Genomic DNA, 26,057 nt, shown 5'->3' with positions numbered 1-26,057 from the left:
CCGTGTAGCCTTTGTAGGCCAGGGTTAGAATTTGTTCATTCAATTCCGGCTTTGAGTTGTAACCAGTGCAGCGACATCAGACCAGGTGTTACTGGAGTCCACATCTCACTAATACACTTTGTTGATTTTTAATTAAGTTGTGATTGGAATCAAAATGTAAGATGTAGCTACCTTGACACATTGGACAACGAAATAAACAAATGACATACACACTTATTTGGGTCATTTACAGTAATATGACCAATCATTATGTTAAGACTAAGGTAACAATAAAACGCTTAGGTAATGTTATAACTAAGAAATAAATATATGGCATACACACTACATGTCTAATTCACTATATGTCAAGAAACCTTTTCGCACATCTTTACATATTCAACAAAAGAGATAATTTGAGGGAAAACCATTCTCACTACTTTCGAAAATATACGTAATTCCATTCAAATGACATCACTTCCGTTCTAGTGATAAAAAAAATCAGGTTTGTGAATAAACACACACATGCAGTGCGATTTGGAATGAGAAAATAGAAAGTAAAGTTGATGCTTATATGATCATCCTTTTTAATGTCATCATTTCCCGTTGGGGTGTTTGCACTTCGACTTCAAACAGAATGTCCCATACCTCTCTACAACGGTCAGCAGCTACCAAATACATTTAAACATGCATAATAGTTGTTGACATAAAATGTCATTGCCTTAGAGATCATCACAATAGTGTTTTACATGAGCCCTAACAATAGAGATAGATATTTATTAAAATACAACACTGACGGATCTTCTAAAGTTATAGTAAGTGTGACACTAGCTTGGTATTACACATCTTATTTAAACCCACAGCGTGACGGATGACACCGGGCATTTCAAACGTTGTTAATAGAAGCGACAACATTCATTTCCACAATCATAACGTCTCGTCACGATATTGCTGAAATATTGCCGATGTGACGGTAAACTTTAACTCACTCACTCCACAATCATAACAAATTTCATCTAAAAGCAAAGTCCATTGTATTATACCGACTTTATATAAATAAACTCCTCACTTTTACACAAAGGGGGACTGTAACCCTGTTGACATCCTTGTGTGCAGGTTCCATCATCCTTCTTACAGTTGGATGACCCGCGACACTGACCACACGTAGAGGAACACTGGATGCCATAACGATGTTGGCCACAATCTGTGCGGATAGGTAGATAAACACGTCTTGACTTTATACTCTCTGTTTTAAGAAGGAAAACCTGAATTCATGACTACATTTACATAAGCCATTAAATGCGATATTAATCTCTTTAACAATTACCTAGTGTAGAATTCACTATGATGGCATCAGTTGGCACTGCTTGTGAATGGATTTCTTTTCATCAGACTGTTACAGATAAACAACTGGTTATAAATCTATTTTTTTCAAACCTTGCTGGCATCCTGGACCATGTTTCCCAGCAGCACACCCACTACTACAGTGGCCAGTCTCCTTGTTACACGCTTCAGAGGCAGTTAGACACTGGCACTGTTTGTTACAGTCAGAGCCAAACCAACCATTGTCGCATTCTACAATACACAAGACACATACAAGGACATTATATTTTCTCAGCTGTGTATCACTATAGTCATTTTAAAAATCACAATCACAAAACGTTTCACTGTACAAACGTGTGTTCAAAACAAATTAATTTAGAATTACGTCGATACTAAACTTTAAGTGAGAAAATCTACCAGATGGACGATTTCCCAATTTCACATTGTGTCAAACCTTGCTGGCATCCTGGACCTTTTTTCCCAGCAGCACACCCACTACTACAGTGGCCAGTCTCCTTGTTACACGCTTCAGAGGCAGTTAGACACTGGCACTGTTTGTTACATTCAGAGCCAAACAAACCATCGTCGCATTCTACAATACACAAGACACATACAAAGACATTATATTTTCTCAGCTGTGTATCATTATAATCATTTGAAAAATCCCCACCAAAAAACGTTTCACTGTACAAACAACGTGTGTTCAAAACAAATTAATTTAGAATTACGTCGATACTAAACTTTAAGTGAGAAAATCTACCAGATGGACGATTTCCCAATTTCACATTGTGTCAAACCTTGCTGGCATCCTGGACCTTGTTTCCCAGCAGCACACCCACTACTACAGTGGCCAGTCTCCTTGTTACACGCTTCAGAGGCAGTTAGACACTGGCACTGTTTATTACAGTCAGAGCCAAACAAACCATCGTTGCATTCTACAATACACAAGACACATGCAAGGACATTAAATAATTATTGTCTTAAATGTGTGTCACTATACTTAAATCAATCACAATAACAAAACTTTCTGACTGTACAGACAATATTTCTTTAATACAAATTAATTTAGAATTACGTTGATACTAAACTTGAAAATCTACCAGATGGACGAATTCCTAATTTCACATAATGTCATACCTTGCTGACACCCAGGTCCATGTTTTCCGGCAGCACATCCATCCCTACAGTTGCCAGTCTCCTTGTCACATACTTCAGCTGTATTCTTACACTGACACTGTTTGTCACAGTCATCTCCAAACCATCCATCGCTGCATTCTACAAGTACACATACTATGAGATGCAAATCAGAGCACACCTAATGAATCTGATCCAATAGGCGTTTGTCATTTGGGACCCGTGTAGAATAAATAGATCCTGATTATTTACTCCAACTAATACACTTTATACGTCAGTGCTGTTTGGGCTGCATGTACACAGACGCTTGGGCCGTGGACTTTTCGACCAATAGTTAAATGCAAAAAGAGGGTACTGTTCACAACAGACGTCCATATGCTAGTCATGGAAGCCGCGTATTTGACTGTGCTTTGAGACGGGGGAGTTGTGACATAACTTTATCGGGATAAATTGAACGGTTTCGTCGCCTCAATCTTTGTTCTCACAACTGTCCTTTTATACCCCGATACAATACTGTCATTCAACCTCTATCCGTTACTTATAATGTTATTATTTAAAGACAGCTCTCGTTATCATATCCTATGTTCGTGTTTATATTCCGATGTTTTTATTTAATGCTATAAAATAACAATATGTATTGATAATAAGTAAAATAACATGTCAGCATGACTACTCACGGAATATCTGCACCTCACATAAAGTCAGGTAGGGTCCTTCGACGCTTATTGTTACAGATGAAGCACTCAAAGCTTTGCCACATGTAATATCTAGAACAGTCTGTTGTCTGTTGTCTTCGGACAATGTGTAACACAGCTGGTCACTAACATTCACCCGAAGGCCCATGTTGCGGTCAGTATCTGTGAACAACAAACATTATGTGATGATACAAGATGTGTATAGGTATAAGTATAGCCCCGATGAGGCCCTGTGTTACATGTACATATGTTGTGATATAAATTCCACATGTTGGAATTTATCCTTCTTGTGTTGATAATTGTATAAGAATACGAATTCACCACATATCATATGTATGTACATAGTCTGTGTGGTAGGTCAGACTGCGTTCACCTACTTAACTTCTCTGACAAAACCCCGGTTAGATACGGGTTAAAATAGGTCTTCAACAACCAATGCCTGGCTTAAAAGGCAACTAACAGGATCGAGGGTCAGAATCGCTGACTTCCTTTATGCATGTCATTGCAATCAAATTGTGTAGATCGATGCTGTGACTACACACGTTATGTGAATAACAATCATGATGTGATGATACAAGATGTGTATAGGTATCATGTGTAACCCTGATTAGGTCCTGGTGGTATTGTAGCGGCATACATGCATGTTGGAATTTATCCTTTTGATGTTGATAATTGTAAATCTTATGAATTTCGAACTATGGCGTCTGAACAAGCTGAGTTTAGAAAAACAAGCACAATGTGTAGAACAATGCGAGTAATAGTGTGATGTGATATATTTTCAAGACATTCCTTGGGTTACATAAGAAATTACTTTATATCATTTGTATGACTTGCTTGATGCATGTCTTTGCATCCGAACTGCGGAGATCGATGCTCATGATGTCAATCAATGGATTGTTTGGTCGACACTAGACTATTGACAGACTGACGTCATGTAAATTGAATATTGCTTAGTGGGCGTTCAACAACAAACCATGAAATTTCTTAAGAAATTTACCAATTGTGTAATATTCGGGGATGGGGCTTGGGATCCTGCCACGCCTAAAGAACGCAACGAGCGGGTACTCCTGTTGGTACACGCATGTCCCCCTCCTCGTGAACAGGCTGTATATTATTTAAACAAATTTCAGACTCACTGCCACTACGGAGATATATTCTCATCCGTCTAATCTCCAATGTGGTATCAATGTCAACACGCCACCATTCTCCAGTGGACGTGTCGCCTGTGTGTGTACAACTTCCATGCTCCAACGTTTGGTCAGTGTTGCCATCGACAGCTTTGTCAGATGGATAGGAACGGCCAAATCCTTGCAATTCGCTACTCTGCGATGTCGACTTTCCACGTGCTATGTTGCCTTTAACGAAATAGATCCAAAATATTATAACACTGTCGTTACTCGGCAGCATTTTCAATCTAGCAAAGTCCGCACTTAAAATGCCAAATAAATTCAACTTAAAAAACATCTATTTTCAAAAGAGATATTAAAAGGTATAGCTCAAAATCAAAACGAAGACAAAACGTACTTTACATCGTCCAAGTGAATAATCTCATTGTTGACATTACTTTCCTTCTTTGCAAAAGGCTACTGCAACATTTGCTGAAGTTCTCGTTTTTAAACCAGTTGTAGGACATGTTTGGAATTTGCAGGTGACCATTGCTCGGTATAATGTTGGCCACCCGACCTATATTTATCTGATTACAAATGATGTCAATTAGGTATAGTTAATTGCGTGCTATTTGGGTGATTCGGCTTATTAATATAAAAGTCGACCCATACCCTGAATATGTGGTGCCTATAAATTACTATTTTGTTACATCCATAATTTGTATACATGTATATCAATAATAGTAATATAATTAAAATTGTTCCACAGTATTTCATGATACAACAGTGGCACATTTTATGCTTACCAGATATCTGCATACAGCTCTCTGAACGAAAATGTTTATATTGTACTTTTACTCACGCTTTTGGCAGTAACTCCCAAACCAGTCTGGTTGGCACATTGTTTCTGGGCAAGGAGGACCAGGTAAGTTCGTACATCCATTCTGACAGTGACAATCTTCTGAAGAAACAAATATACTGAACAACAAAAGTTCCTGTGACATTGAATAAGATTTAATGCAAAGTTATGTTACCAAATCTGAAACAATTTCGGTTTGCAACAGATAAAAGACTCCTGTAAGTGTTCAAATGGTTTAATTTGCCATGCGGACTTCAGAAAATGCGTGATTTCATAAAAAAAACCATGAACATGCAAAAATGTCAATTTACAAATCAATAGCGTGTGTGTCCACCTCTGACTGCGATGCATGCAACCCATCTTCGTCTCATGGAATGGACCAGGTATCGCCCAAAGTCCTGTGGGATATCTGTTCATATCTGCTGGAGCATGTGTCGAAGTCCCTGGAGTGTCTGTGTAACACGTGGTTGACGTTGAAGGCGCCGATCCATCTCACCTCACATGTTCTCGATTGGTGAGAGATCAGGGGAGCGAGCCGACCAGGGGATGACATTCACTATGTTTTGTTGAAGAGAATCCTGACCAAGTCCGGCAATATGAGGTCGGGCGTTGTAATGCTGAAAGGTAATGCCTGGGCCATAACGACGCAAAAACGGTAGACCAACAGGGCCGATGATCTCGTCGCGGTAGCACTGTCCATTGCTATTTACCTCTACTACTATCAAACGGGTCCTCTGTCTTGCTGTAGTCCCTCCCCATACCATACCATACCGCCCCCGAACCGATCTTCTTCCATGACACAATGATTGACGTAACGTTCACCTCGACGTCGGTACACTCGAATTCGTCCATCGCTGTGGCTGAGGTGAAATCGAGACTCGTCGGTTGTCCCCACTGCATGGCCGTCCAGCGTAGAAGCTGTCTGCACCACTGTAGACGTGCTTGACGGTGGTTTCCTGTCAAAATGGGACGTCTGGCGGGTCTTCTGGTGACAATCCCTGCACATCTGAGGCGACGACGTAAGATTTGTGAAGATATTCGTTGAAGGCCAGGGATGCTTCTTGCAGTCACTGTTGCTGGCTGGAATCTATTTCGTAGGTGTGTTGTTCGAATCCAGTTGTCTTGTCGATTATTGGTTACGTGTGGCCTGTCACTCCGAGGATGGTCTCTGACTGCATTCGTCTGTTGCCAACGTTGCCATAAACACCAAATGGTGTTACTGTGGACGTTAAATTGTCTTGCAACATCACGTTGACTCGATCCTGCTTCAAGCATACCAATGGCTCGCAGATGCTCATTTTCGGATAGGCGTGGCATTGCGTAATGTTGAATAATTGCGTAATTTTGTTGTTTTTCTGAGTGTTTGTTGTCAACACGATGCTAAACAATGCATATGGAATCCCGTTAACGCACATGTTTATATATCCGTTATTGGGTAGCGAAATTCATGGGGTTTGCATAAAGGTTAACTTTTGCATGGAATGCATGCTTTTTTGAGGCAGTTGCTTTTTTGTGACTTGATTCCGTACATGTAAAAAATACACTAAAATATTGGTGTCACAGGAACTTTTGTTGTTGAGTATAGTTATATAGCAGCATACACTCCTCACCTGGACACGGTATCATAAATTCATAAATTCTTTAAAATAAGACTGTATTCATCATGTCCATTGAAAAGTACACACTGTAAAGATGGTGCCTTAGAGTGAATGTGTGAGTGAGGGGACGTTTGAGTGACGGAGTATAATCGAGTATGAAGCAGGCAAACTAATGACTGACAGCATGACAATGACCCAAGCCACCTGGCCACTAGCCAAGTTCTGGAGCATCCACGATTCCCATTCGTCGGCTCGTGCGACAAATATAAAGAACTGTAGACCTAGCCTGATTGGGAATCTCCACAGTGCCCATGCCTTAGAAATTTGGTAATAAGATAGATACCTTGTGAAGAGTCTGGCAATGGGACAAGAAGTAGAACATATAGCAGAAACATCGTCCATGTGCTTGTCCGATGAAATCTGAAAACAAATTCAGCCAAATTTAGCCAACCAGAACCACTTAACACGTACACAGCAGGTTGATCTACATTAAACTGTTAGTGCAACTTTGAGATTGCTGGTTAACATAAATAAATTGAATTGTAAGACTGGAAGACTAGTTTATTACTGTTACTGTAGGGCATTACTATTGTTCACATCAGTTTGTTGCAATGCATCGACCCATGCATGGATGCATTTTGTTCTGAGACTAACTCGAGCTGTGTCATGAATTAATTTCTTTCCTCAAATGTCCCCTGCACAGGAAATATCTTCCAAACCATTATACTTTTTATGCTTTATTGTAGTATAATTGCCTATATTAGCGACTGCTTCCACTGGATGGTGAAGGTTGTTTCTCTGTTTCATCATGATGTGAAACAGACAAGCGATGTGTGCTTTAGAGTTGAGTAGAGAAGATACCGATGTCAGGGTAAGCTTTTTACATACATATCCCGTTTAGGTTTTTTAGTTTATTGATAAATAAATTTCCTCTTGGTTTATTAAATTTTTGAAGCAACCTTTAAGAGCATTTACGTTTGTGAGCTAATGATGCTTGGACACTTTGCACAACTGAATATTTTTGTCCAATTTGTGAAAAAATCTATGCAGTCTTTTTGTCCAATCCATCTTCCAAAAGTACCAGCTATCCGGGCCTTACGGTTTCTGAGAAAACGATGATTAAACAAGTTCAACTTTTAACCTCATTGCGGTCCCCTACAAAACATCAGTGTTTCAGATTCCTAAACCTTGTCCTCGAAAAATAAAACACATTGTGTTTTGTTACTGATGTATTCATAATTGTAATGTTGTCAAGGATGTTAAAACAGGCTTTAGAAAAAGTAGGGGCGAGGTCTATACAAACCTCAGAGGGAACTAAAATGTACATATTGTTTACTGGAAAACGTTTATCTTACTTCATTGTCAGGGTATCGACGGTTCTCATAAACACCCATTCTTGTTGAATAAATACGCTACGCTGGCTGGAAACAACTGTCCTCTATCCTTTGTTCCTTTGTGTCATGCCAAAACTAACACGTGCTGCCTGCTTACAGACACCTCAGTCCACTGTTCAACTGTTATACTTAGTTAAAGTTACACATGTTATTGAATCACTATTTAACATTATTTACCTACCATTTCATGAATAAATATATTCAAAATCTCATACGGATTAAGACTAAAGTACACTATCCCATATGCTGAAGATATTTTCAACAATGAAGGTGATTAAAAGGAGTTTGAAGTGGCCCATTCGCTTAGCCTCCAGAATATCTTAAACGTCGTACCACCCTGAATACAGTTGGCGTTTAACATCAAACACTTATCCCCCATGAATATGAACCATGAACTATGTGACATCCAACAAATCAGCTAACCTCGCTGCTCACACCTATTCAGATGGCATGGCATTTCCATTTTCAGGAATTAATAGTTATATAAGTTACAGTGATATAAAAGTTGCATTAGCGGATTTTCCAAACAAGATTTTGAAACTGACATGGTTTGTATGCTCCACTACATAGTACATGCCAATTATACTACCCTGACCGCACCTGTCACACACATATGCAAAAGCAAGTCAATAGTTCATCTAAAAAAGGCATTGACCCAGGTTCGTTTCCCCACGTGATATCGCTATGACCATGTGTCACGGTTGGTCTACACTGTGAGGCGGTATTGGCGCACATTGGCGCTGTTTAGGATATAAACAACAAAAATACCAAACAAAAGCTAACATAGAAGGTGACACATACCGAAAGATTAAGTGACGTCATCGCTGACAAAGTCCAGATCCTTTTGGGGGAGTTTTGAGGACTATTTTAGAGCAATTCCCTTCATTATGTAAGTCTTTCTGTGATGTTTATTATTTGTTTTTTAAACGCAGCACTTAGCACTATTCAAGCTTTACGACGGCGGTCCATAGATAATCGAGTCATGACTAGAGAAATCAGTGATTGACCTCGCGAGCATCGTTCTACGAAATGTAATTATTATGGGGTAAATACGGTAACGAATGTAATTTTAAGATGAAGGTTGTACACGTGAAAGTGGCGGTGTCACGTGCTAATGGTGCAGCAGAGAGGGCAAGGTGTATAAGAGGCCTTCGCGTCAGACAGGCGAACTGTCTTTGACTTTCTTAAATATATACATATAGAGATAATCAGTTTTTTGATGTAATGCTCGTCTGTGTTGGACGACCTGTTATTTCATTGTTGACGAATGGCAGGTAAACCCGTTTGGAAAATTGCCGCAGGGCACTGAGTGCTGTTTAGCACGGAGAAGGGTATTGCTTTCTGTCAGTGAGTGATCCAATCGAGAAGTAATTCGGGAGTCGGGACATTGATTTGGATACACAGAAGATACACGTCCAGATAAGTGATCTTTATATTTACAAAAAGTAGATTTTGCAGTAATTTTTCATATTAATATATAAATTTTATATTAATAGTTCAAGCGTGATATTACAAGTCAAGTATTGCAGTCATATTTGGTACGGATTTAATGTGAAAAAAGTATTTTTTGTTACAGAAAGAATACCATAGAGAATACGAATGTCGATGTTTGAAACGGAATATAACGGATGGCCAAATCGTCTAAAGAGTTCCGTCTCTTGGGAACGCCAGAAACCTATGAATGTGGGTTCGAATCCCGGTTTGACAGCACAATACACGTGCTCGTGGGTTTCACCAAACTAGTAAACGTCTGAGACCTGCATCACCTGCATCGACAATACATCACTCATCTTCGCGAGTAAGAAAAATAACAGCCAGTGTATAAATTTTGAACTAATTTCAGTAGATTTAAACATTTTGTTTAGTTTTTGTCTTTCTTAGTTTTTAGTGTTTACCTTCATATCTTGAATTAAATATTTGCGTCCAACAGTAAGAGTGAGTGAGTATGGTTTGACGCCGCTTTTAGCAATATTCCAGTAATATCACGGCAGGGGGCACAAGAAATGGGCTTTACATGTTGTACCCGACCGACCCCCCAACAGTTAGACACTCATGTTAAGTGGCATAGTTCTTTATAACAAAAGGGACGGTGAAGTAGCCTAGTGGTTAAAGCGTTTGTTCGTCAGGCCGAAGACCCGGGTTCGATTCCTTACATGGTGTCCCCCACTATGAAATGGCTGACAGCAGCATAAATCCACACTCACTAATACACAATGCAAAGCATATATGTATGCGAAATGTATATAATCATTCTTGTGGTCACGTGAATGCAACAGCTGATCTTATACAGATATATTTATTTGTTGATAAAACGATTTAACAATCATGAAAAGTTGATTGATCTTCATAACACTACACATATGTATGTTTTGACCTGTCACTTCCAGTTGATGACGGAAACACAATGCAATAAGCTTCTGTTCTGGGTGGTAGGTAAATTGACATATTTATGTGTGTTTAATACTCACGTAGATAACTTTTATCTTACATTCTCGTCAACCTTTTAACTTTCCTCGCAAAACATACGACGTTAGACCTTACCTTTGTCAAACAACTACCAAATCATTCTGTTTTTTTAAAATTCATTCTGTCCATGACTATTTGAAATGCAACGTGAGAGCCGACCTCACTAACATATATGTGTTCATTTGGATACTTTTTTTGTGGCATTGCAATGTATAGTTAAACAATGTTGTAATTGTATTGCATTGTTTCTGTTAAGATTCAGTAAAAGTTCAGAACATTGTATTAACTATAATTAGTTGTCAGGAATATATTACTATCTGGTGTAAGCAGTGGAAGTGGAAGTTACTATATTTAAATGCTTTTAGGGGTCAAGTGTCATCTGGACACCATCAGCCATAGACTAATCCAGCATGGTATGTAACTTTCTAGCAGGTATTAAGACTATATTAGACTATAGACGCCGTCACAAGGGCCGCAGAAACTAATGATCGTGGGTTCGAATCCCAGATTCGCCCTGGTTGTGTCAACACAAAACCCCTGATTGTCTGCTTGACCAAAGTGGAAATCTTTAAAACCTACATGTACATGACTTCCGGCTTCCTCCCCATCAAGCTGGCATATCATGATGAAACCTTAAAAACTGTTCATTGCGGGGAAAAAAACCACACACCCACTCACCCTAACGTTACAAAAACCTGCTGAGTTGCATCTCTTAGGCGTGCATAGATCCAAAGATCGTGGATTCGAATACAAGGTGCAAATCCGATGAAATATCATATCAGCATTTGAGCAAGGAAGATATGTACACAAACAATGTTATCACACTTTGTCCAATACAAATTTAGCATCATAACATGTAATCCTACAGGCATTAGAATACAGTCTATTCGAATAGACTAAACATGTGCCAAAGTGCAACTTAAATAGGAAGACAGATACGTAAGTCTGTCACGACTTCATCAACAGGTACACATGTATTATGGAATAAGAATGTAACAGGAAGCTATACCAATAAAAAATTGTGTGCATAATATTGCTATACAGGACGACCATGACACATAAAATAGCTGTAAACATTCACGCAGCGAACACGAAGTACACACTGAAACGCGACACAAACACTGCAATAGAAAGGTGTACAGTACGGAAACAGTGTTCCCTCCGCCATTATAAACATGTTAACATTTTCCCTGTTAAACATTCAAGCAATGGAACAATGTTTTAAACTTCAGTGTTGTTCAACATACTTTATTCTACGAAGCTTTCAAAGAGCGTCATGTTTTTTTTGCTGAAATGTTGTTTGCTGTGGGTTCAGCATTCAATGCCTTGTATGGTATGTTCCTTCATGTGTCCAAGCGTACACCTTTTACTAACCTTTGCATGTGGACATGAATACCTTTAATAACTTCGCGTTATACCCATGAAATGATAGACACAAAGACTAGTGATATTCATGTTTGTGTTTAAATCACAGCGAACAAAGCATCCCCTTGCTATTTATAGGAAGTGTTATGAATGGATATAATGGGTCATCAAAGGTGGGGAAAAAAATAACATAAATAATAGAGATTAGACTTACCCTTTGCGTGTTGTGGACGTGTTTGGGTGCCTCGTCCTAGACACCAGGAAGTAATCTGATCGTTGTATAAAATTGTAAACCTCTTAAGCATACGACTCAATAATGTTGAACCTGTTTCCCAGGATGGTATCAGTTTAGAAATAGAACTTTGTCAAGGTATGAAATGTAGCAACACATCAATAACTCTCTGATTGACGTATAGCTATTTGTTTTCCTAATGCCTTGTCGGAAGTAGTGTACGCACCGCAGTAACTCGACAATTTGCAATAAAAGTTATCCAGTTAACAACACCAGTCTACACGAACAAAGCTTTTGTTAAGTAAAATCAGATCTGATAAGTGTGTTTTATTCCTTCAATAGCAAAACGTGGTTTCCTTCAAAATTGGGTAAACAGTATAAATATGTCCGTTACATAAACGGCATCAGAATGTGCGACTCTTATGTTGTGTTGCGATACTGTGTAGTCCTAATCTAACGGAGGAGGTGACTTGCTGAAACTCGATGACAGCACTTAAACACCTCTGGGTAGAAGTCGCAGTTTGAAACATGCATGAATTGTTTAAATGTTCTCATTTTGTAGGCATCATAACCACATTTAAAAGTTTTAAGACTACTGGTCCACATCTGTCTGGGCCTTGACCACAGATGATCAACTGAGTGACTAATTCACGAAGTGTGATACAACAGTGTTAATACGACACTCAGGTATTTTTACTTTCAAGTTAGTTTGATCCGAAGGTTGCTTTTGTAACAGTGGGTGAGAAAATTGGCCAAAGTAACTGGATCAAACCAATTAACAATCAACAACGAAGGACTTCGGGACTAATTACAAAAGTACGTCAACCACCACTTTCTCACAATTATTTCCCATTAAACACACAATCAGGCTACGTAAGTCCTTGTCCGAATAAAAATATTTTCTTCATTGTTATCATGTGACTGTTGACATATTAACATTTGTTTGGACGTACATAGTATTTTGTTCAATATATTTTTTTATTTACAACAAGCAAATAGGGAAATTCTTCATCGATGACATTTTTGGAACATTGTCTGCAAAATCTTAAACATTTTGTTATTTTTTGAGTGCCTGCCAACATCAACCATTTACCTGTGTGACCTGCATCTAAATTGTGCGAAAGGTATTCTACATTTTCTTATATTTACATCAGTTAAATAGGTTTCTGCATTTGCAATAGATCTGAGGTAGAAACACTACAATAGATTTCCTTGTTTGAAAGAACATGCAAAAAAATGTTTCTCTGTATTTTCGATATACACAGGAGCATGATTCTCTAAGGAACATTGGTTGTCCCAAATATAAGCATACCTACATTTATACAGAAAACATTAAACATTGTATACACAATTTTGAACTCCATTTCTTTCAGGCAATAACATCATGTTATGACATTTTTTTGGTAATCTATTTTCTGGCTTTTATAATGTTTATAATAGTGGTACATATACAAGGGTATGCGGCGACATTCACCATAAACCTTTACAAGTACTATGTTTAACACCAAGTTGTCTTTTACAAGTGTATAAGTGTACAGATTCAAGTTCTTTAGCATTTGCAAAACCCCATATTTCCGAACAATAAGAAAGAACTGGAGATATTTTTGTGTAAAAAATGTTAAAGATAGATTTATAAGCACCGTCGCTAATATGATTAAACGTTTGCAAAATTATTTTAGCTTGGGTTGATGCATTACACACATGTTGGTTCCATGATAATTCATCACACCAAGCAATTTATCAGAGGTTTCAGTTTGAAGTAAATGTCCACGAAGGTACCACTTTTCAATATTTGACAGCCTTTTTCCTTTGCTAATTACACCGTTTTTTTTGTCCTATCCAAATTAACATGGAGTTTCCATGTATCACTGTACAATTCCAGCTTATTTATCAAGGTTTGTACCTTTCACTTTACTTGAGAACATAATTATTTCTTCTGTAAATATTAACATAAATATATTTTTTTTAATTTCGGGGTGTAATTGTATACCATCATCATAAGTTCTTTTGATTTGAACTGTAAGCTCATTAATGAAAATACAGAACAAAAAGGAGCTAAATACACATCCTTGGCGTACACTATGATTAACACATGATTTGATTCCTCATAAAAACTACATCACAATTTGCCCATTTTATTACTGACACCATGTAAATTAAATAGATACCATCGGTTGCCTCTACAGACCGAATCGAATGCTACAAATATAGCGTACAATTTTTCACGTTCACTATGAATATACCTAACTATAAGAGCCTGGAAAATAAACACACTTTCATTGGTAGAGTAACCTTGTCAAACTCATGTTTGCTCTTCAGTGTTATCAAGTGTATCCGTCCACAATACCAGGCACTTGTTAATAATGCCAATAAATATGTTACTGAACATACTGGTGAGTTGAATCCCCATACGTTTCAACCTCTGTCACTTAGCGTCTCTTTTGAATTGGAACTATATATAGTACCAAGAGTCCAATCCTTTGGCACTAAGAGGTATCCATCATTGTATCAAATAATATTTCCAAATACGGCAGGATGTTATCAAGAGAGTATTTAAAGACTTATGTTATTCGTCCATCAATTTCAGGACTCTCAAATTGCATAGATTTTGAAAAGCGGGTTTAATTTCTGCTTTTGATATAGGGGAATCTAATATTTGTGTTGCAAAATTGGTTTCATCATTATCAAAAGAGTCCAAAGTTGTCTGTGGAATCATCACCGTTAGGAATATATTTGAAGTCATTAAACCTCTCATGAATTTCTGTGTCACATTTGATTTCCTTCTTTCCTTCCTTGCTTATATTTTAAGAGGTCGTCCCAAATTGTTTGGATGAACTGATATTTTCTTCTATTTTTTTCCGTTTCTATCAATGAAATTGTATTTTTTTCTGCAAATAGCTTTATATACTCTTGAAATAGAAAAGCCCAATACGGATATTTTTGGCCATAAAAGCAAAACTAGCAGACAAAGAGATTGAAAATGAAGAGGTTTAATGTGTTATAGTGTCAGTGACACATTTCTCGGATCAAAATGATCACAACAAAGACATGCAAACCATTAGTCGGGTACACGTACGATTCGGAAAAACGCACCAAGTGCATTAACATTAGGGCCATGGAGCTAAACGCACTGCACGTGCAGCAGCACTGTGAACGGTATTAAAATGCAGGGTTTTTGATCGTCTGGCATCTGCGTCAATCGAACAATGACAGTTCATTAACATGCCAACAGAACTGCAAAGAAACAACATCATAGGCAGCTTTCAGGAAGGGGAATCCCGACCAAGAGTAACCTCCCCCGCCAAAGATCGCTACATCCGACTGCGCCACCTACCTGAAAGGACGACTACAGCCACCTCAACCGCATCCCAAATCCCCGGGCTGCGCAGAATCTCCGACAGACCATACGAAACCGGGTCTACAAGCAAGCGTCCTGTTCGACACGTCATATGAGTCAACAACATCGTCAAAAACGACTGGATTGGTGTCGTCAGATTGTGTGGCCTCAACTGCGATGGATAGATGTCTTGTTCAACGATGAATCAAGTTTCTCTTTCCTTCGTCGATGGGATGAAAAACGACGGGTCTACAGACCGGAAACCGCGTATAGGAAGTGGACAGGTTTTGTGGGGGTTGCCTTATTATGTGGGCGGATATATCTCATCATGGCAGGACAGGTTTTGTCCACGACCAGGGCAATTTTATGGCTCATCGATACATCAACGAAATTGAGTACACCACACGTCCTCCCAATTGCAGCCAACGACACGGTGTATTCCAGCAGGACAACGCTCGATCTCATGCAGCACCGATCACAAGAGCCTTTCTACACAACTACAATGTTGATATTTCCCCTGGCCCTCCAGATCCCCAGATTTGAACTCGATAGAGCACCTGTGGGATGAATTGGATTGACGGCTACGCCTACGTCAACCACAATCCCAGACGTTGCAGCAATTGGCTTTTGCGTTGAAGGCCGAGTGGGCGACCATTCCCCAAGTTGGGACTCGCATACTCGTTCCGTCCGTAGGCCGCTATCAATTCCAGCGGGGACATACACGTTTTTGATGGTAGCTTACCTTTACCTTGCACTTTGCCTATATACCAATAACTGAGATGACTACAATACCAAGTGTTCTCTCCACGACATTTTGGCTTATACCTTGAATGGTTCCTCGAATAAATGTATTTCCCTACTTCACATAAATCTGGCTTTGCGTTTCTTTTTTTGTAGAGTAAACTTGTTTTTGAATTAGTATACGTAGCAAGTGCATCTTTATCCTATATTTTGAAATGGTTTAAAAGTGTGCATCTTTCCTTCTTTCCATCTTTCATTCTTTAATGACTCGCATTCCACTGAAACCAGTTACATTCCCTGCATATACACCAACTTCTGTAAACAGCGATACACTTTCATCAATATTTGTTAAAACAGAATCAATAGCTTTATGTGTAAGAGGCTGGGAAAGTGTCAGATAACAGACGTTCTTGGAAAATGTCTGATTTGTTGTTATCCCGCTTAAAATGAATGACTAGGGTGGGCTTTATAAAATGATGGTTTTCCACATGAATGAAGCACTCGTAAAGACAATGTGATATACAGATGCTGTGATTCATGGGCTCAATATGAAAATTTTCACACAAGTCAAATATATCTATGGTGCTCATAACATTGTCAACTAATGTAAAGTCATCTTTCCCGGATTCACATCCACAACGGCCATTCATAATGTGTACGTGTTAAATAGAACATAAATTAATCAAATATTTTCCAAAATTATGAAGAACTGTACCATTTGAACATCTGCGCAGATTAAACCTGTCTAAGAGAAAGTCTCAGTGTGAAGTATCCTTGTCATAGAGATATACAAGTATATCATACTCCACATTATCTGGCTCCTTACCAGTCCTTGCAGTAAAGTAACACCCCGATGTCCACAAAACGTCACCAACATCACCTAGAATGTCAAGCAGTTGTCCGGAAGTAGCAATATACCATTCTTAGATTCAACATGACTGTCGAAGCATGTAGATCCTTCTGGGTGAATATACACACAGCAGTGTAGTCCAAACAGTTCTTGTCAAGTGATAGATAAACACCACTTTCTGTGATCCATGAGTTTTTAACTCAATCAATCAGATTCATTTTGATGAGAACACATATTCCGCCTGAATGTCTTCCAAAAATACTAATCTAATACTATTCGCAGAACGTATCATATATATTCAGTTTCGGGGTCCATGTTTCTGTCAAACCAATTGTGTCAGTTGATCTTAAAAACTCACACTGAGGGTTACACGCACAATCAGATAACTTTGAGAGGAGCCCTGTTATATTCCTAAACACGAGTTTCACATCATGAATTAGTATTACTAGCATGTTCAAACTGCGCTCGCTCTATGTCCGGACCCTAGCCGCACCCCTATCTCTTCTGTATGGGTCACCTACCCTTGCCTGTGTTATCTATGTCGGCCGACAAGGGTTGTTTCCATCACATGACTCGAGTCAAGTAACCTCTGTATTAAAAGGTGAAACGTACGTATCACCAACATGAGCAGACAGTTTATCGTCTTTGAGGAAATAATGTTTGCTTGGGTCTTTCTCTTTACACTCTTTAATTTCTTGAGTGAGTGAGTGAGTGCGAAAACTGGATTTAACGCTGCCTATTTAACGCGGCTCGTGAACCCGAAGTGATGCAGGTCTCAGACAAATACCACTTTCGTGAAAACCATGAGCATAATCTTGCCAGTGGCCTTTCAGTAACTCAAAGTGTGAAGAGACAGTTGTCACCTTAAACGCTATAACGTCACATGAGCACAACTGAGAAGGCAATCACAATGCAACATTCGAAGACAAGTGATGATAAATGGTCTGTTTGATGTGTTTTTTTACTCAGGGGTTATATTACGTGTACACCAGTTACATTTAAGAGCGTCTGGAAAGACTGCGGTGGTTAAAACGATGACGCGAGTTCGATCCCAACATGGTCCATATCTGGTATACCCCGTCGTGATATAATGGAGTATTGCTGAAAGCGGCCTAAAATCACCCTACACTGATATTTTGCAGAAACATTGGTTTGGACAGTGAAGCAACAAAGGAGGTTGGCGCATGTGACCCTCACGTTCATCACACGTATATTAAATGAGGTCAGGATTTTCAGCTGGTCAGAGCAACGTTGTGATGATCTGATTCCTGAGTTGTGTGTAAGCGGGCGTTGTCCTACCATGTCTCTATACGTTGGTCACTTTTAGGCATTAAATAAATAAATAAACACATAGAGATTAATAATAAGCTGGACTGAGAAGGATGTTGGTAGAGATATGATCAGACTTACTCGTTGCTTGCTGTGGTTAGAGCTGGGGGGCCCGCGCTTGTAACAAGGAAGTGAAGTGAAAGATATTTAATCTCCCTGATAGCCAGGTTTACAGTCAGTGTTGAAACCGGAGCAGGTAGCAATGTGTGAATTGCAAAAAACACGTTTGTTTGCTTAGTATATATATACAGTACAGCCATGACCCATGCAACGAACACATAATGCACATTTCAAGTGACACGCCGCACCTACACTGCAGTAGAGAAGTGTGTACAGTAAATCTATAATTTTAATCCCGTCATAAAAAAATGTTTTAACATTCCACCCACAAATCATAGGAACAAACACAACAGCTGTGAAACGATATATTTTTGTTTTCGTCAATATGCTCTCTCTACAAACATTTCAAAGCGCGTCATACGACTTTCGTTCGAAAGTTATTTGATCAGGCTTACTACATTCAAGACATTAGTACTTGTTTTGATTAGACATGCGAAGGTTCACTATTGACGAGCCTTTGCATGTGTTTCATCCTTATGACCTGGTATCATCACTACAAATGTGACTCATAAACACATGCTTATGACATTGGGTGGCACGGGTGGCCCAGTCGTCTAAGGCGCCGTGATTCGCTGTGCAGAGTTGCGTCCCTTGGGCACGCCTGAAACCTATGATTGTGGGTTCGAATCCCGGTTCGCCCCGATTATGTTTCTAGGTTTGTCAGCACCATACCCGTGCTCGTGGGTTTCACCGAAGTGGTAAACGTCTGAGACCTGCATCACTTCGGGATTTCCTCCCACGTTAAGCTGACACGCCGCGATATAACTGGAATAGTGTTAAAAGCGGCGTTAAACCCAACTCACTCACTCACTCACTCACTTATGACATTGTCGGAATCGTCCAATGGACTTTGGTTTAATCACACAATTCTTACGAATATAGAGAAGGTTTTATCGCTTTTGATTCCTGCCTTGTATCAGTCTCGAAGTGAGACATTGTGTTACATGTACGTGTTGATTTCCAAATTGAAACAATATGTTAACCTAGAAATCTGTACTAAAAGAATTGTATGTAATACCGCTACAATCATTGTTTTACAATAACATAAACTGCCAAATATCAATTGTTACAATCTTAAGTGTTTAACATGCCGAACCACACAGCTTTGACTGCAGCATAGTTATTTATTCATGTACACGATACGTGTTTCTGTGTTTCACATATTTAAATAAAACACCAGCCTATCAAACCAAGGCTTTCGTTGAAAAAAACGTGTTTTTATGAGCCTCTGATAATAAAACAACATTTTGTGTTGTAGATATTATAAAAGCACGCGCGTGTGAGTATAATGCGCGCAACAAACAAATCAAACATCAAATTGTGCGTCTAACATGGAGATGCACGTGTAACTGCAAAATGTGAATTACGACCTTAAAGTCAAAGATATGTATAGACAGATGAATTATTCAATTTCAGAATTGGACACGGGTGGCCCAGTCGTCTAACGCGCCGCGATTCGTTGTGCAGTGTTGCGTCCCTTGGCACGCCAGAAACCTATGATTATGGGTTCGAATCCCGGTTCGCCCCAATTATGTTTCTAGACACGTAAGCACCATACCCGTGCTCGTGGGTTTCATCGAAGTGGTAAACGTCTGAGACCAGCATTACTTTGGGCTTTCCTCCCACATTAAGCTGACACGCCGTGATATAACTGGAATAATGTTACAAGGGGCGTTAAACCCAACTCACTCACTCACTCACTCACTCTTACTTTTACTTTTTATTTTTTACAATTGCTTTCATTTCATTCATATATTATTAGTTCAAAATCATTCTGCAATGGTGTTAACGAGCCCGAGTATTTCAGTAGCTCTTTATACAGGGCATAAAATGAAACTAACCAATGTTCACAATGTATTCTTGTCAGTTATCATTCTTCGCCTGTTACAAAGGGCTGGAATATTGTAAACGCAGCGTAAAACAATGCTCACTCACTCGCATGTTAAAACGTCAACGCCAGAGAAGAACTGGTCCTTATTATCTGACGAAACAGATTCCATTTGGCGTAAAAGGCAAAACAGTGGTTAAAATTTTATGAATGGATCACTAAAAGTCAGTGATGACATCAGGTTTTCCCGAAAATGGAAAAAAATGTCCTTCCATACCGGTAGCACCCGTCATTCGAACAATTTGCACACACAGTTTGTGTTTGTTGCCTGACACCGCTGTAAGCAGTGGAGAAGGAGGTACTATATTTAGATACGTTTGGGGTCAAGTGTCATCTCTATCTTCTAGAACAGCCACAGACTAATCCAGCATGGTATGGAACATTCTAGAATGTATTTAGACAAAATAAGACCCGTGAATCAATGTGCCAATGATAGTGGCTTCGAATCACAGATTCGCCCTGATTGTGTCAACACCATACACCTACTCGCGTGCTTCAACAAAGTGGTAACCTCTAAAACCTACATCACATTGAAATGCACATGCGTTCCCCCATTTCTTGCCCTATAAAAATCCTCACAGATCGGATAATATTCATTCGTTATTGAATTGCTACCACATGCCAAGATTGACAGTGACACCAAGCCCTTGGATGATTTCAAGCTGGACAAACCTCCCGGCAAGTAGCCAATGCATTTCAAGTCCACGTAAGGACCATATACAGGCTCAAGCAACGGCACCAGACCAACGACACTACATATGACCGACCACGTAGTGGAAGTCCAAGGGTCACCACCCGGCGTCAGGATCGTCAGATTGTGCGACAGCATCTTCAAAATCGCTTAGTTACTGCTGCGTAAACTGCTCGACAGACCTTTGGGGCACACCAGCGACACATTAGTGCGAACACCGTGCGTCAACGATTGACGAGCAGACACCTCCACTGTCACAGGCCACACCGAGGACCCATTCTGACAGCACGTCATCGCCGAGACCGTCTTCAGTGGGCAACACAGCACAAGCATTGACGCCACCAACACTTAGTCCTCTTCTCAGACGAGAGCCATTACTGTATCTCAACAGCAGATGGCAAAGAGAGAGAGAGAGAGAGAGAGAGAGAGAGAGAGAGAGAGAGAGAGAGAGAGAGAGAGAGAGAGAGAGAGAGAGAGAGAGAGAGAGAGAGAGAATCTTGCGATGCCGTGGGGAACCTTATGTGGATGCTTGTGTTGTTGAGAGAGACTCGTTGGGTGGTCCGAGCATCATGGTGTGGTGTGAAACTGCTCTTGCACAGAGGATCGGCCCTGTGGTCATCCCGAACATCGGTCCAAGGGGAGGTAATGGTGCCACTGCAGCTCGGTACATTGATCAAGTCTTGAGACCACACGCCATACCTCATTTGGCACATCGCTGCAACACACGTGCCCACACTGCAAGAGCGACAAGAGACTTCCTCCAGCAGAATGGCATCAGAGCCATGCAGTTTCCTGCTCTCAGTCCCGATATATATCTCATTGAGCACCTGTGGGACGAGATTCAAAGACGGCTGAATGACGTCAGACCAAGGTCGACAACTGCAGCTGAACTGTGTCAGGCGTTCCTCAGCATGTGGGCTCAAGTGCCTATGGCCTTCATCAACCGCCTCATCAATTCCATGTATCGACGTTGCACGGCAGTCATCAATGCACATAGCGGACACACGAGATACTGACTTGTGATGTCATCTTCTCAGAGACTAGGGTTGTGTTTCACTTTAAGAACATTTGACATTTTATTTCAACCTTGATGATCAGTTTTGCCAAGTTTAATCTTTTTAATATGTCTCAAAGTATGTTTACACTGTTTGGATAAATAAGGTTTCTCATATATCTATCCATGGTGACGTTTCTTTTGCGGTTCAGTATACTTAAACTATGTCATCTGACTTTGTCCAATACAAATTTAGAATGATAAAAACGTGAACCTGAAAGGAAATAGAATAACTCTATTTGAACAGACCTGTCAATGTGCAAATTGAATAGGAAGGCACATACTTGAAACGAATAGAAGAGGGATTGAGACTGGAAAGCTTTTTTAAATCTACACAAACAAACGCTGTTCAGGACAGCCTTTACACATAGAATAGCTGTTAACATTCACGTAGCGACACGAAATGCACAGTCAAACGCGGCAGCCACACTGCGTACAGTAAGGATATAATTTTCCTTCTATCATCGTAAACAATTTGACATTCCACCCTGTACACTAGAGGACAACACTCAAGCGGTGAAACAATAAATTAAACTTCAGCTGCAGGTTTCTGCAATTTGACATTAATTATTGTTTGATATGGGTTACATCATTGAGACATCGTGTCATACGTTCCCACGATAGGGATATTCCTTTTTGTGCACAATCACAACGCACAAGGCATCCTGCTTGGATACTGTTTAAAGAAAGTGTATTAACTTGGGCAAAGTGCCTCTGGATATAATGTGTCATAAAAACCCGGAAAAAGGGGGAAAACTAACATAAATAAGAGAGATTAGACTTACCCTTTGCGTGTTGTGGACGTGTTTGGGTGCCTCGCCCTGAGACCAGGAAGTAATCTGAGTGTTGTATATAGAACTGTACGCCTCTGACGTTCTCAATAATGTTATACCTTTTTTTCCAGGATGATATCAGTTTAGAAATAGAACATTGTTGAAATATGAAATGTAGCAACACATGAATAACTCTCTGTTTGAGTATAGTTATTAGTTTATTTTCCTGATGCCTTGTCACAAGTACTACACGCACAATTGACACAACAAAAAGCAATAAAAGGTTTTGTTTTGTTTTTATTGATTGTTTAACGCCGCACTATATTCCAGCGATATGCCAGCGGTCTGAATATAATCGAGTCTGGACCAGACAATTCAGCGCATGTGACTGACATCATGAGCAATAAAAGGGGAGTTACCTAGTAAGAAATACATATTTTGATATATTGTATGGTTTGAAAGATGAAATCTCAAATATTTTATTGACAACACCAGTGTACCCGACAGAAACTCGTATTAAGTAAAATCGGTCCTGACAAAAGTAGTAGTATGTTTAACGATGTTTTATTCCTTCAGTAGCATAAAGTGATTTCTTTCACAATTGGAAAAGAAATATTAATATATCAAGGATCCGTTACAGTAATGCTGTGTTGTGATACTTTGCAGGCCTAATCACACTGAGGATGTGACTGGTTGAAATTACGTCGATAATAGCGATGGGTGGCGCTTGAACAAACATGCACTGCACAGTGCGATTGCGGGTTAAAGTCGCAATTTTTTAAGCATGCAGAGTTTTTTACGTGTTTTAATGTTCTCATTAAGTATGCATTTAACCACATTCCGTCAGTTTTATGACTACTGGTGTCGCATCTGTCTGAGCCTTGTCCAACACAAATGGACGACTGAGTGACTAATTCACGAAGTGGGATACAACAGTGTTAATACTGTGATTCCAAGCGACAGTGGATGTGAAAAATTGCCAAAGTAACTAATTAACAATGAACAACTAGTTGAAGTAATTCACGAGTGTTGTTTGATGATCGATTACGTTACATGGCTGAATTGAAAGTCACTGGAAGTCATTTCATATATTCATGATATTTACAAAGTCATATTGTAAGACGTATCAGTGCAGATACTATGGCGTGAGTTTCAATGATGAAATAGATATCTGAGATGAAAGAATTTCAATTCAAATTTGCTTCAAAATTTGTTTCGCTGTATTAATTGTTTGATGAAACTGAAGAAACAAAAGGAACATCGCAAAAATGAGAACCCTTATTATGATCTTAAAATTACGACATACTTGTGACGTACTTCAAAAGACACAAAAGAAGAGTAGCCAACATTTTTTTCATTCTTATTATCAATACCAAAAGAACATTCTTATCTATTGTGTAATGTGTGCGCTGCAAGTAACGTACGTATGTACATAAATAAATATGATTAACATCACTCCCAAAAGGACCCACTGTACTACATGGTTAATGGTACATCAAATTGGTTAAGAAATAAACTTGAAGGTGCTTAACTAACGATTCCGCAGTTAACGTTAGAGGATAGTCTCACCCACAGAGGAGCAGACTCATGATTGTCAAAAGTTTTAATAGCGAGCGTTATTATAGACAGGTGATAGATTAAACATAAATATAAATAGGCAGAACGATTGTGATAAAATTGATAAATACTAAAACAATAACCACCAAGCTGAAGCATTTAGTAATAAGTAAACAATTGAACATTGGACCCACACAGCGTGACGTCTGACAGACGAATATATACAAATTAGCAACATTTTAAGAAACTTGTCAGTTCTAAAATACAGCTGACCCAATCAAAATATGCAGAGGGTATTACAATTCGGCACAGGTATAAGTTGCCACGACGCCAGTCTAAATATATCAACGGGAATTTGGTCAAACCAATTATTACATAACCACCTAATGTGTGCCAAGTTGAACAGCGACTCTGGTCGTTTAACTGACGCGGTTAAGTATGGGATTTTCTCCCAGAGGCATCAGAAAATTAACTTTTAATACTCAGGAAGCAAGAAAGCGCGGACATCCGAGTTTGAAACCTCAACTCGGGTAGTCTTTCACCCTAAGCGGCTGAGAGGTTATTTTTTAACACACTTCAATCTGATACAATGGATTAGCATTTAAACTAATGTAAGTAACTTGACCATAAAGGTAAGGTGTAGCGTTTGCACATTGAAAAGATGTTGAACATACAATAAAGGCCAGAGTGTTTTTTAGGTTACTGTCTTATAGGTAACTAAAAACTAGATGGAAATTAGCATTTAATGTACAGAAGCAATTTTAAATGCAAGGCCCCACACACACAAACCGATGACGTAGAATGTCACTGTAGGTATGACAAATTCTTCATTGCTTGTTCAGTTGTTCCAGTTATGTACATGAATGTATATAAAAGGCAACAGTAATGTTCAGAAGCAAATATCAAATCAAGGGGGCGGTCAATCAATCTGAACAGCCATGTTGCCGTAGTGATGATTGCAACCAAGACTGTCCTTTGAAACTGTAATTTGGAAATGTTGAGGAGTTAAAAGCGAAGTGTGTCTGATCTCAAACAAAGGTATCTAAATACACACATGCATCTTTGTCAATTTTTATTCGGATCTTGGTCACTATCCCCCTGAATGGACTCATTTGCATACACGCTCCTCTCGGCAATGACGTCATAAACAGACGATTCCCCTCGAACCTGAAGAGTTGAGTACTGTTGCATTTGTTCAGCTTTGAGTATCTTCATGCTGCGTCTGATTCTGAAAATTAGAATTAAATCACTTAAAGTTTATTTTGAAAATGTTCGATCATCAGGTATTAAAACAGTTTAGTTTGGTTATATATACACATGTAGACGTACATGTTATATGTGTCATTTTAACCCGCGTTGTATTGGATTCCATGTATTACCTGTAGATAGTTGCAGTTGTTATTACTGCATACACACACGAAATGGCCAGAAGGCAACTGACAACAATGAGGCGGACATCTGAAATTTGCAAGAAACATGATGTTTGAAAATGAATACATACCACCGTTATTTTGTGTATTAGTGACGCATGTATTCTTAGTAAGCTGATGGAATGAGGCCGTTTGCAAC

At 39.2% G+C, this 26,057-nt stretch overlaps 1 pseudogene; it reads right to left on the bottom strand.

The window, feature by feature from the left end:
• The window catches only part of LOC139460268 (uncharacterized), a 152,346-nt pseudogene that overhangs the window by 38,469 nt on the left and 87,820 nt on the right, over nucleotides 1–26,057 (bottom strand).

The sequence above is a fragment of the Haliotis cracherodii genome, unplaced genomic scaffold, assembly GCF_022045235.1.
Source record: "Haliotis cracherodii isolate W230 unplaced genomic scaffold, xgHalCrac1.p SCAF_14, whole genome shotgun sequence".
In the NCBI taxonomy this organism is placed as follows: domain Eukaryota; kingdom Metazoa; phylum Mollusca; class Gastropoda; order Lepetellida; family Haliotidae; genus Haliotis; species Haliotis cracherodii.
Note: the sequence above shows the minus strand (reverse complement) of the source record. Positions and strands in the feature narration are given on the sequence as shown.